We start from the raw sequence: 10,236 nt of genomic DNA, 5'->3' as shown, positions 1-10,236 counted from the left end.
CCACTCACCTTGTCTATACTCCGCCGGTTCTAAAAATTATTGATCCGCGAATGTGCTTGGATATGCGTCGTCGGGTGAACAATCAAACGGTTAGGTTTAATAATTCAAAAGAATACGTCAATGAGTGTTAAATGAGTAATGGAGTCTGGGGGTACCTTTGGTTCAAGTCCCAAACCAAAGCCAGACTCAAAACAGATGGGACAGTAGCAGTGGTCGATTGGCACTGGTCTGTCCAATGGACCAGTGGCAATGGACCAGTAGGCTGCTGTGGCCAAAATTTAAAAGGGGTTTATGGTTTTAGACCCAAGAGGTGCCCAAGTACTGTTCTAGGTAAATACAAAGGCTAGGGTCAAGTTCTTCATCAATGGTTAACACTAGTTGATTGATCTGGTCTATCCAATGGACCAGTGGCAATCAACCCATATCTCCAAGTGTAGGCACAGGGTTGAGTTAATGAGGTTTAGGCTAGGGTTTACTCCAAAGGCCTAGGAAAGGGTGTTTTAGACCTTGGGGTATGCCTGGGACAACACAGAGTTAGGTTCTCTGCAGTGGTTGATTAGTACTGGTCCATCCAATGGACCAGTAGCAATGGACTAGTGGGGGTTTCAGCCACCGAATTGAAAGGGGTTCATACCAGGGTTATTAGATGGTACTACAGTAGTTCCATCAATGATTTAGGTTATGCTTCTATGCCAGATACAAGTTTGGTTGCCTAAAACCTGTCCTAGGATGTCAGATTATCTCTAAACATCGGTATAGAGCATGGATTTCAGCTAGGATGACATGCAAGGTCTCTAACGGGGCATTACAGACCAAGAGGTAAGCTAGGGGTAGCACAGGTTTCAATTTCCTGTAGTGGTCGATTGGTACTGGTCCATCCAATGGACCAATGGCAATGGACCAGTGCAAGTACAACTCAAAAATTCAAAAGTTAAGGCTGTTTTGGCTTAGATCTTTGGATCAACAGCTTGCATGGATGATCAGGGGTTACAGTAGGGTTCCATGCATGACATCTAACCTACACATGGTGGTAAATCAAACATGCATGGAGGTTTGGAGTTCTTGGCTACTATGGACAACATACATGGCTTTATATGCAAGGAAATAGCTGAAAGCAGGTTATAACTATGATAAAATAATTCCGTTTCAGAGAACAGAGCCAAATATCATCATGCATCTAAAATAAGCATGTCCAACACTTATTTTCATGATCTAAGCATGCTATTTGGCTTGGCAATTGAGCAACTAAGTCTGAAATCTGTAGGCACAACATATAATCTTTAAGAAAAAGGATAAATAATAGGCCAAGCATGGCAGATTTTCATGTGCATGCATGATTCATGCATCAAAGGTTAGCAAATCATGATTTTTATTATAGAACTCATGGAAACATGGCTCGACAGCCAACAACAGGGAAAGAAATAGGGTTACAGCCATGGAAAATGGAAGATACAGCAAGGAACAGCTGGGTTTGGGGCTTACCTTACTGGTTCCAACCTCAAAGAGGATTTCCAAGCCTTCTCCTTCCTCTTCCTCTTCTTCATTCTCTTTCTCCTTCTCTTTCTTTCTTCCAACGAAATGTTTAGAGCAGGTTTTTGGGCTGAAGTCATGTTTATATAGGCCCAGCCACTAAGGCCTGTTTGCCAAGGGTGTTTTTATGAAGAAAGACATTCTTGAAACCCATTTTTCCCATGTAAATAGCTTCAAAGTGGGCCCCACATGATCACATTGTTAGGGCAATATTTCCTCGGGTCAATCTATGTATGGAGAGGTGATTCGGGGTGCAAAACACTGGGCCCCATGGATCTGAGATGCATTTTATGCAGTACAGTTGTACTGGTCGATCCAACTGGTTGATCCAATAGACCAGTAGGTAAATCCCTGCTGTTTTTGCATCAGGGTCCCACTAAGGCCTGTGCCATGCCTAGGGCATTGTCCTTGTAGAACTTATGGCCTTTAAACCCCATTTAATCATTTAAAAATGAATTTATTCCTATTTTGGTTAAGCAGGGGTTATACCTTAGGTTGCTCATCATCTAGTTTATGGAACAGCAACACAGGTCTAGTTGTTGCCTTCGAATCGGTAGGTATGATATTATCGAAGATCCCCCTAAAAAAAAAAAAGAGTATCGGGTTGGTGCACCATAGGTTTCTAGTGGGTAAGTCCTAGGATCCATCAGGTTTCGGGCCTACATTCGGAGTTTGGGTCAGGGTCCGAGCACGGATGTAACATCCCCCCCCACCTTACAAGAATTTCGTCCTCGAAATTGATGTACCTCGTAAGCTGAAAAATTGAGGGTATCCTTTTATGCATTTCTTCTTCATTTTCCCACGAGGCTTCCTCGGGGGTGTGGTTTCTCCATCAAACCCTGATGTACGTAATGGTACGATTGTGGAGCTTACGCTCCCTTCGATCTAGAATTTCTTTAGGTTGCTCCACATAGGTCAGATCAGAGTCAAGATGTTCTGGTTCAGCCGAAAGTACATGTGTCGGGTTGGTAATGTACTTCTTTAACATCGACTCATGGAACCCATTATGAACGCCTTCAAATGCCTGAGGTAGAGCTGGCCGGTATGCTACTGGTCCAACTCTTGTTTGGATTTCTTATGGACCAATATACCTTGGGCTCAACTTCCCCTTTGTTGTTGAAATGCGTGGTACCCTAGGTTGGAGAATCCAAAGAAACACCTTCTCACCAACCGCAAATTCAATATCTTTCCTTCTATTGTCCATATAGCTCTTCTGCCTTGATTGAGTTATCCTGATCTTTTCTCTAATCATGTCCACCTTCCCATATGTGACTTGTACTACCTCTGGGCGTACCATGCATCGTTCTCCAACTTCATCCTAGTAGAGAGGCGTGCGACATTTCCTCCCATATAGTGCTTCATAAGGTGCCATTCCAACGGTGGAATGGTAGCTATTATTATAAGCGAACTCTATCAGGGTAACATGCGAATACCAGCTATCCTTCATCTCCCAGGTATATGCCCTGGGCATATCTTCCAATGTCTGCATGGTCCGCTAGGATGGCCCGTCGGTCTGAGGGTGGAAGGCAGTGCTGAGGTTTAACTGAGTGCCCATAGCTTGTTGAAGGCATCTCCAAAATCTTAAGGTGAGCCTAGGGTCTCGATCAGATACGATGCTGACCGGCACACCGTGAAGGCGAACCACACCATCAACATATAGCTGGGCCAGCTTGTCCAGCTGGTAAGTAACCTTTATAGGTATGAAGTGGGCTAATTTCGTCGATCTATTAATGATCACCCAAATTACATTCATGCTCTTCTTCGTCAATGGTAGACCAATCACAAAATCCATAGTAATATGGTCCCATTTCCATTCAAAGACCGATAATGGCTGCAACAGCCCATGTGGCCAGTGCCTTTCCGCCTTTATTTGTTAGTAGGAGAGACATTCCGAAACATACAGCGCTATGGTTTCCTTCATTTTGATCCACCAATAATACCCCTTTAGGTCCTTGTACATCTTTGTGCTGCCCGGGTGTATGGAGTATGGAAAATTATGGGCTTCCTTGAGAATTCGATCCTACATATCATAATCGGCTGGGATGCACAGTCTATCTCTAAATTTCAGCGCTCCATCGCTAGCAATCGAGAAGTTTGGATCTTCCCAAGTTCCTTATTGGATGCCTCTAATAATCTTCCACAACTCTGGATCTCTCGGCTATTTTTCTATTATCTCTTCTCTGATTGATGGTTGGACATCCAAGGCTGCCAACAATACTATTGTCCCATCAATCATGAGTTCCAAATCAAACTTTCTGGCTTCCTCAATCAATTGCTCAGTAGAAGCTAGGGAGGCAAGGGATTGTGTTTTGGCCTTCCCACTTGATGCATCTGCGACTACGTTGGCTTTTCTAGGGTGGTATTGTATGTCGCAGTCGTAATCCTTTACTAGTTCCAACCACCTTCTCTGTCTCATGTTTAGGTCCTTCTGTGTGAAGAAATATCTCAGGCACTTGTGGTCGCTTAAGATTTCGCTTCTCTCACCATATAAATAATGCCGCCAAATTTTTAGGGCAAAAACCACCGCCGCTAACTCTTGGTCGTGAGTGGGGTAGTTCTTCTCATGTTCCTTTAGTTGCCTTGATGCGTAGGTGACCACTTTCCCTTTTTGCATTAATACACGGCCCAAGCCAGTTCTAGACGCATCTGTGTACACAGTCATGCCACCTGTGCCATCTGGGATGGTCAAAACCGGAGTTGACACCAATAATCTTCTAAGTTCGTGAAAGCTTTTCTCACATGCCTCCGTCCATTCAAACTTTGCCCCTTTCCTGGTCAGACGAGTCATAGGCGCCGATATTCGTGAGAAGTTTTCAATGATTTACCGGTAACAACCAGCCAGTCCCAGGAAACTACGAATTTCCATGGCATTCTTTGGTGTCTCCCACTCGAGGGCCGTCTTGACCTTCCCGGGATCGACTTCAATGCCCTTACTTGAGACTATATGCCCTAAGAATCCTATCTAGCGAAGCCCAAAATTTGCACTTATTGAATTTTGTGAACAATTGATGTTCTCTTAGTCGTAGAAGTACAAACCTCAGGTGATGTGCATGATCCTCTGTATTCTTCGAATAGATTAAAACGTCATCTATGAAGACTATGATGTACTTGTCCAGAACGTCATGAAATACTCTATTCATCATATCCATGAATGCTGCAGGGGCATTTGTCAGTCCAAAGGACAGTACCAAAAAATTCATAGTGTCCGTACCTCATTTTGAACGCAGTCTTATAGATATCACTGCTCTTGATTCTCAGCTGGTGATATCCGGATCTGAGGTCAATCTTTGAGAAAACACTTGCGCCTTGCAGCTGATCGAACAAGTCATCGATGCGCGGCAACGAAGATCGGTTCTTGATTGTAAGTTTGTTTAGCTCCCGATAATCGATGCACATACGCATACTTTCATCCTTCTTCTTTACAAACATGACCGGTGCTCCCCAAGGTGACACACTGGGCTAGATAAACCCTTTCTTTAACAGATCCTGCAACTGTATTTGTAATTCCTTCAACTCTATGGGCGCCATACAATACGGTGCTTTAGACACCGGGGCTCCTCCAGGGACCAAACCTATTGCAAACTTTGTTTCTCGCTCTGATGGCAGTTGAGTTAAGTTTTCAGGGAATACATCAGGAAATTCCCAGACTACATCCAACTCTTCTAATGGCCTTACCTTTGCTTCCGTCTCTCATCTTACATAACTCTTTTGTTTGATTGGGCTACCAAGATTCGGTTCCCAATAATATTCACTTCTTAACCAAAGATCTAAATCACCTACGAGTTCGGCTGATCTAAGTCTCGGCTTAATATAAAAGTCCAAGGAGAGTCGAACCTCAAACATATACCTCAAGAATTCAAATGATCCAACTATCTCTGCTGGTTTCATTCAGCAATCTATACTTTTCTAGTATTGAGTTGTAAGGCATAAGTCTGAACTACCTGAGCTTGTAAGGCTCCATTCTAATAAAACTTTCGCGTTGGGTTCTCCAATACCTGACTCAACTCAAGAATGAATTGAAATATTAATGGAATCCCTATTGTTCGCTCCCAATAACGGAGGGGACATTCGGGGATCCATTACTCCACCCATAGCTTTTGTTGAGCAAGGTTTTGTCAAATCCCTTAGTTTTGGTTCCATTCTTCTATCGGTTACACATTCTTGCAAGTAGGTTTGATCGTCTTCTCTTAGCCTAATAAAACTTGTTTCTCCGCTCACGTGACATTAGCTCCATAGGCGGACAACCAATCCATTTCAAAGATTACATCAAAGTCCTCCATGTCAAACTTGATCAAACGTTCTATCAAGTTCCGCCGGTAAATTCCTATCGGACAAGCATCGAATACCTCCTTTAAACTTATTACACTTCTAGCTGGGGTGCTAACTGCAAACTTGTGCCCTATATTTCTTGGGGTTATGTTTATTCTACTCGCAAAGATATTTAAAAACAAAGGAGGGCGATGCACCAGAATCAAATAGCGCATACGCAGGGATGGATGCTAGGTTTAGAGTACCTGTCATTACTTTCGGATCCGCTTCTGCTTCCTCATTGGTTGACGTGTACACTTTTCCTTGAGTTTCACCGTCTTGGTGCTGGTAGGGCTGGCCAGATGATTGGAATCTTGAGGGTACGTTGTTTCCCCAACTCATAAACTCTCTTGCGAAATGACCAAGCTGACCGCATCTGAAACATTGGATGGATTTGATAGATTGGGAAGGAGGAACATAGCGAGCAAATTGAGAAGAAGCTTGACTTGCTTGACCTGGTGCTGGCCGAGAAGATTAAAAAGTTTGTTCCATTTCTGGCCTACTATCCTGATGTGGCTGCCCCGAATAGATGACATTCAGATACGGCACATAATTGGCTCCACGATACTGGCAATCCTTGGCCATATGCCCTGACTGATTGCAGACATAACATCGAATGTTTGACGACTTAGACATCCGAGGAGTAGTGGTGAATTGTACGGATTGGCTAGGTCAGTTTGCACCCTTTCCGTCAGAGCATGCTGGAATTGAATCAGGATAGGGTCCTTTAGGAGCCTTATTAGGTTCTTCAGACTCTTGTGAGTTTATAGGTCTCTTCCTAGACTCATATTGTGTTACGCCCTCAACTCCCTATCCGTCTTCCACAGACTTATCCGGTACAGGTGGTGAGTCAGATGCGGAAGAAGTCCCCGGTATGGCATGTGCCTGCTTTACAGCTTAAAAATGTGCGTTCATGTAAGTCAGGATAGTTGCTGTTGCTGTTGCATTGCAGTGACAAACTGAGTGGTCATGTTGGCTAGCAGCTCTTGTTATTGTTGCTGGATTTGCATCAGGATTTGTTGTTGTTTTTGCATTGTCTGCATCATATTGGCCATGATGGTAGACACCTCATTAGCGATCATAACAGGGGGAGGTGCAGGTGCATAAGCTGGAGGGGCCTTAGGTACAGATGCAAGTGGAACTTCTATGTTCTAAGCAATAGGTTCATTGGGAGGATTTACTGAAGGAATAATAGGAGGACATGCTCCACTAGGAATGTTTCTGTTGGATTGAGTTTGCACCATGATTGCTTTCTGAAAAGAATTTAGGATTTAGGATTACTTGGTCGCAACGGGAAGATTCAACATATTTCATATGTTGAGAAAGCATTTACGTATGTGAAATATTCGAATGAAATGATTTGGAACAAGAAGTTTGAAATGCATGGGTGTAGTGATCATGTGGTATAGTTAATAAAATAAGCACCTGTGTATCCTAATTTAGGCACTGGATTTGGTCCGACCATCGATTGGGTAACTTCTCAATACGGGTGGTTTGGTCTTGGAGTTAATCTATTCCCCCCTTCAATTACATAGAAATCCTTGACTGTCAAGGTTTGATTTTTGATATAATTGGGTCTATAGGTCTCTATGGTCATTGATCATCAATTCAAGCTCTTAGTTCAACTCAAGAGTAGGCCTAGGTCTTATTGTTTTAAAAAAATTTAGAATTTCTCAGTTTATATTCATGTTTGATTCTGTTTATTAGTAGCACTCTCTTTTTTTTTTTTTTGTGTTTGAAAGTAGTACTTCCATTTGTTTGAATGCAATAGTTTATGCTCTTTAAATTATGAGGTTATCGGCTTTGGCACCTAGCTAGTCTCCTACTTATTCTTCTATTTCTTTATTTGTGTGCTTGTTTAAAATTTTTATTTCCTTGTCTCTAGCCCACCCATCATCCTACTTTCGTTGTTTGTGAATGTAAATAGAACTTCTCGCTCTGATACCACTTTGTTACACCCCAAACCACCCCCTGGGAGGATCGGGCGGGTGACCCAGATGTCGAACCACATCCGCCAAACCCCAAGGATCTCGAAGCAGTATTTACATGTCACAAACCACCCAATGAGGGTAAAAGATAATAAATAAATATCAGAGGCAACGGAAGGTAAAAGAGAAACTACCCACAAGATAGATTATATTAATTATAGTACGATCCCAAGTACCTATGTTATATCATATACATATTCTATTATATTTGAAGATACAGTATACAAAAAGATTACGCTTCCGAAAGGAAGGAAGCAACAAAACTATAAGATCTTCACGGGATAGCAAAGTACGGACGTTCTACAACTGCAACAACAGCTTCATCACACATTGGTAAATGAATTGGTACCTGTAAAATCATCTAAAAGAAACAATCCACGAGGGATGAGCTCCACCGAGCCCAGCGAATGAATAATAAATCATACAAGCAGGTACAACCATCATCATCATCAATCTACATGTTGGGTGCAATTTTATTACTCTAGTCCACCTAACATCACAATTAAGTCACTAGGTATATGCTACTTGCAATGACTAGGGCAACAACCTCCGTTGCTTCTCCTCCGTCTTCGGTTGCCACCTCAATCACTGTGGGCGGAACCCGCGCTGGGTAGTTAGCACCAACTCCTCCCTTGGCGGACCTCTAGTTAACCATAGCAAACTGACCCGGCTTCTGCTATCCTCGGCATTCAGGATGCCATGATCACCCAACACCTACACCCCTGTTGGGAAGGGCTATAGCATAAGGGTATGTTCACCTAGCCCAATGATCTACATGATAAGCATGAGTTAAGTGGTGTCAACCGTATCCCATTCTACGGGCTATCACAAACCTCATTTCCAGTATGAAATGCATGGTGCTTCTGCAGCCCATACTACGGTTCACCATGCCTTTCATTTCCAAGTCGTCTATTGCGGCATCTAATCTAAACAGTTCACATAGTATGCATTTTGGTCATTAATTATTTTATCAACATGCTGATAATCACAATCCACAGTTACATCTCAAATTTTAAAGTCTAAAAGCAAATAAATAATAATGTAACACAGATATAAATAATGAAAAGTAATTTTGTTATCTTTGGAATGTTCACAAGGTTACACCTACAAGGATGATCCAATATCCACTCACCTTGTCTATACTCCGTTGGTTCTAAAAATTATTGATCCACGAAAGTGCTTGGATATGCGTCTTCGGGCGAACAATCAAAGCCTAGGTTTAATAATTCAAAAGAATACATCAATGAGTGTTAAATGAGTAATGGAGTCTGGGGGTACCTTTGGTTAAAGTCCCAAACCAAAGCCAGACTCAAAATAGATGGGACAGCAGCAGTGGTCGATTGGCACTGGTCTGTCCAATGGACTAGTGGCAATGGACTAGTAGGCTGCTGTGGCCAAAATTCAAAAGGGGTTTATGGTTTTAGACCCAAGAGGTGCCCAAGTACTGTTCTAGGTAAATACAAAGGCTAGGGTCAAGTTCTTCATCAATGGTTAACACTGGTTGATTGAACTGGTCTATCCAATGGACTAGTGGCAATCAACCCATAACTCCAAGTGTAGGCGCAGGGTTGAGTTAATGAGGTTTAGGCTAGGGTTTACTCCAAAGGCCTAGGAAAGGGTGTTTCAGACCTTGGGGTATGCCTGGGACAACACAGAGTTAGGTTCTCTACAGTGGTTGACCAGTGGGGGTTTCAGCCACAGAATTGAAAGGGGTTCATACCAGGGTTATTAGATGGTACTACAGTAGTCCCATCAATGATTTAGGTTATGCTTCTATGCCAGATACAAGTTTGGTTGCCTAAAACCCATCCCGGGATGTCAGATTAGCTCTAAACATCGGTATAGAGCATGGATTTCAGCTGGGATGACATGCAAGGTCTCTTATGGGGCATTATAAACCAAGAGGTAAGCTAGGGGTAGCACAGGTTTCAGTTTCCTGTAGTGGTCTATTGGTACTGGTCCATCCAATGGACCAGTGGCAATGGACCAGTGCAAGTACAGCTCAAAAATTCAAAAGTTAAGGCTGTTTTGGCTTAGATCTTTGGATCAATAGCTTGCTTGGATGATCAGGGGTTACAGTAGGGTTCCATGCATGACATCTAACCTATACATGGTGGTAAATCAAACATGCATGGAGGTTTAGAGTTCTTGGCTACTATGGACAGCATACATGGCTTTATATGCAAGAAAATAGTTGAAAGTAGGTTATAACTATGATAAAATAATTCTGTTTCAGAGAACAGAGCCAAATATTATCATGCATCTAAAATAAGCATGTCCAACACTTATTCTCATGATCTAAGCATGCTATATGGGTTGGCAATTGAGCAACTAAGTCTGAAATCTGTAGGCACAACATATAATCTTTAAGAAAAAGGATAAGTAATAGGCCAAGCATGGCAGATTTTCA

This window comes from Telopea speciosissima, chromosome 6 (assembly GCF_018873765.1).
Source record: "Telopea speciosissima isolate NSW1024214 ecotype Mountain lineage chromosome 6, Tspe_v1, whole genome shotgun sequence".
NCBI lineage: Eukaryota > Viridiplantae > Streptophyta > Magnoliopsida > Proteales > Proteaceae > Telopea > Telopea speciosissima.
This window is presented reverse-complemented; position numbering follows the sequence as displayed.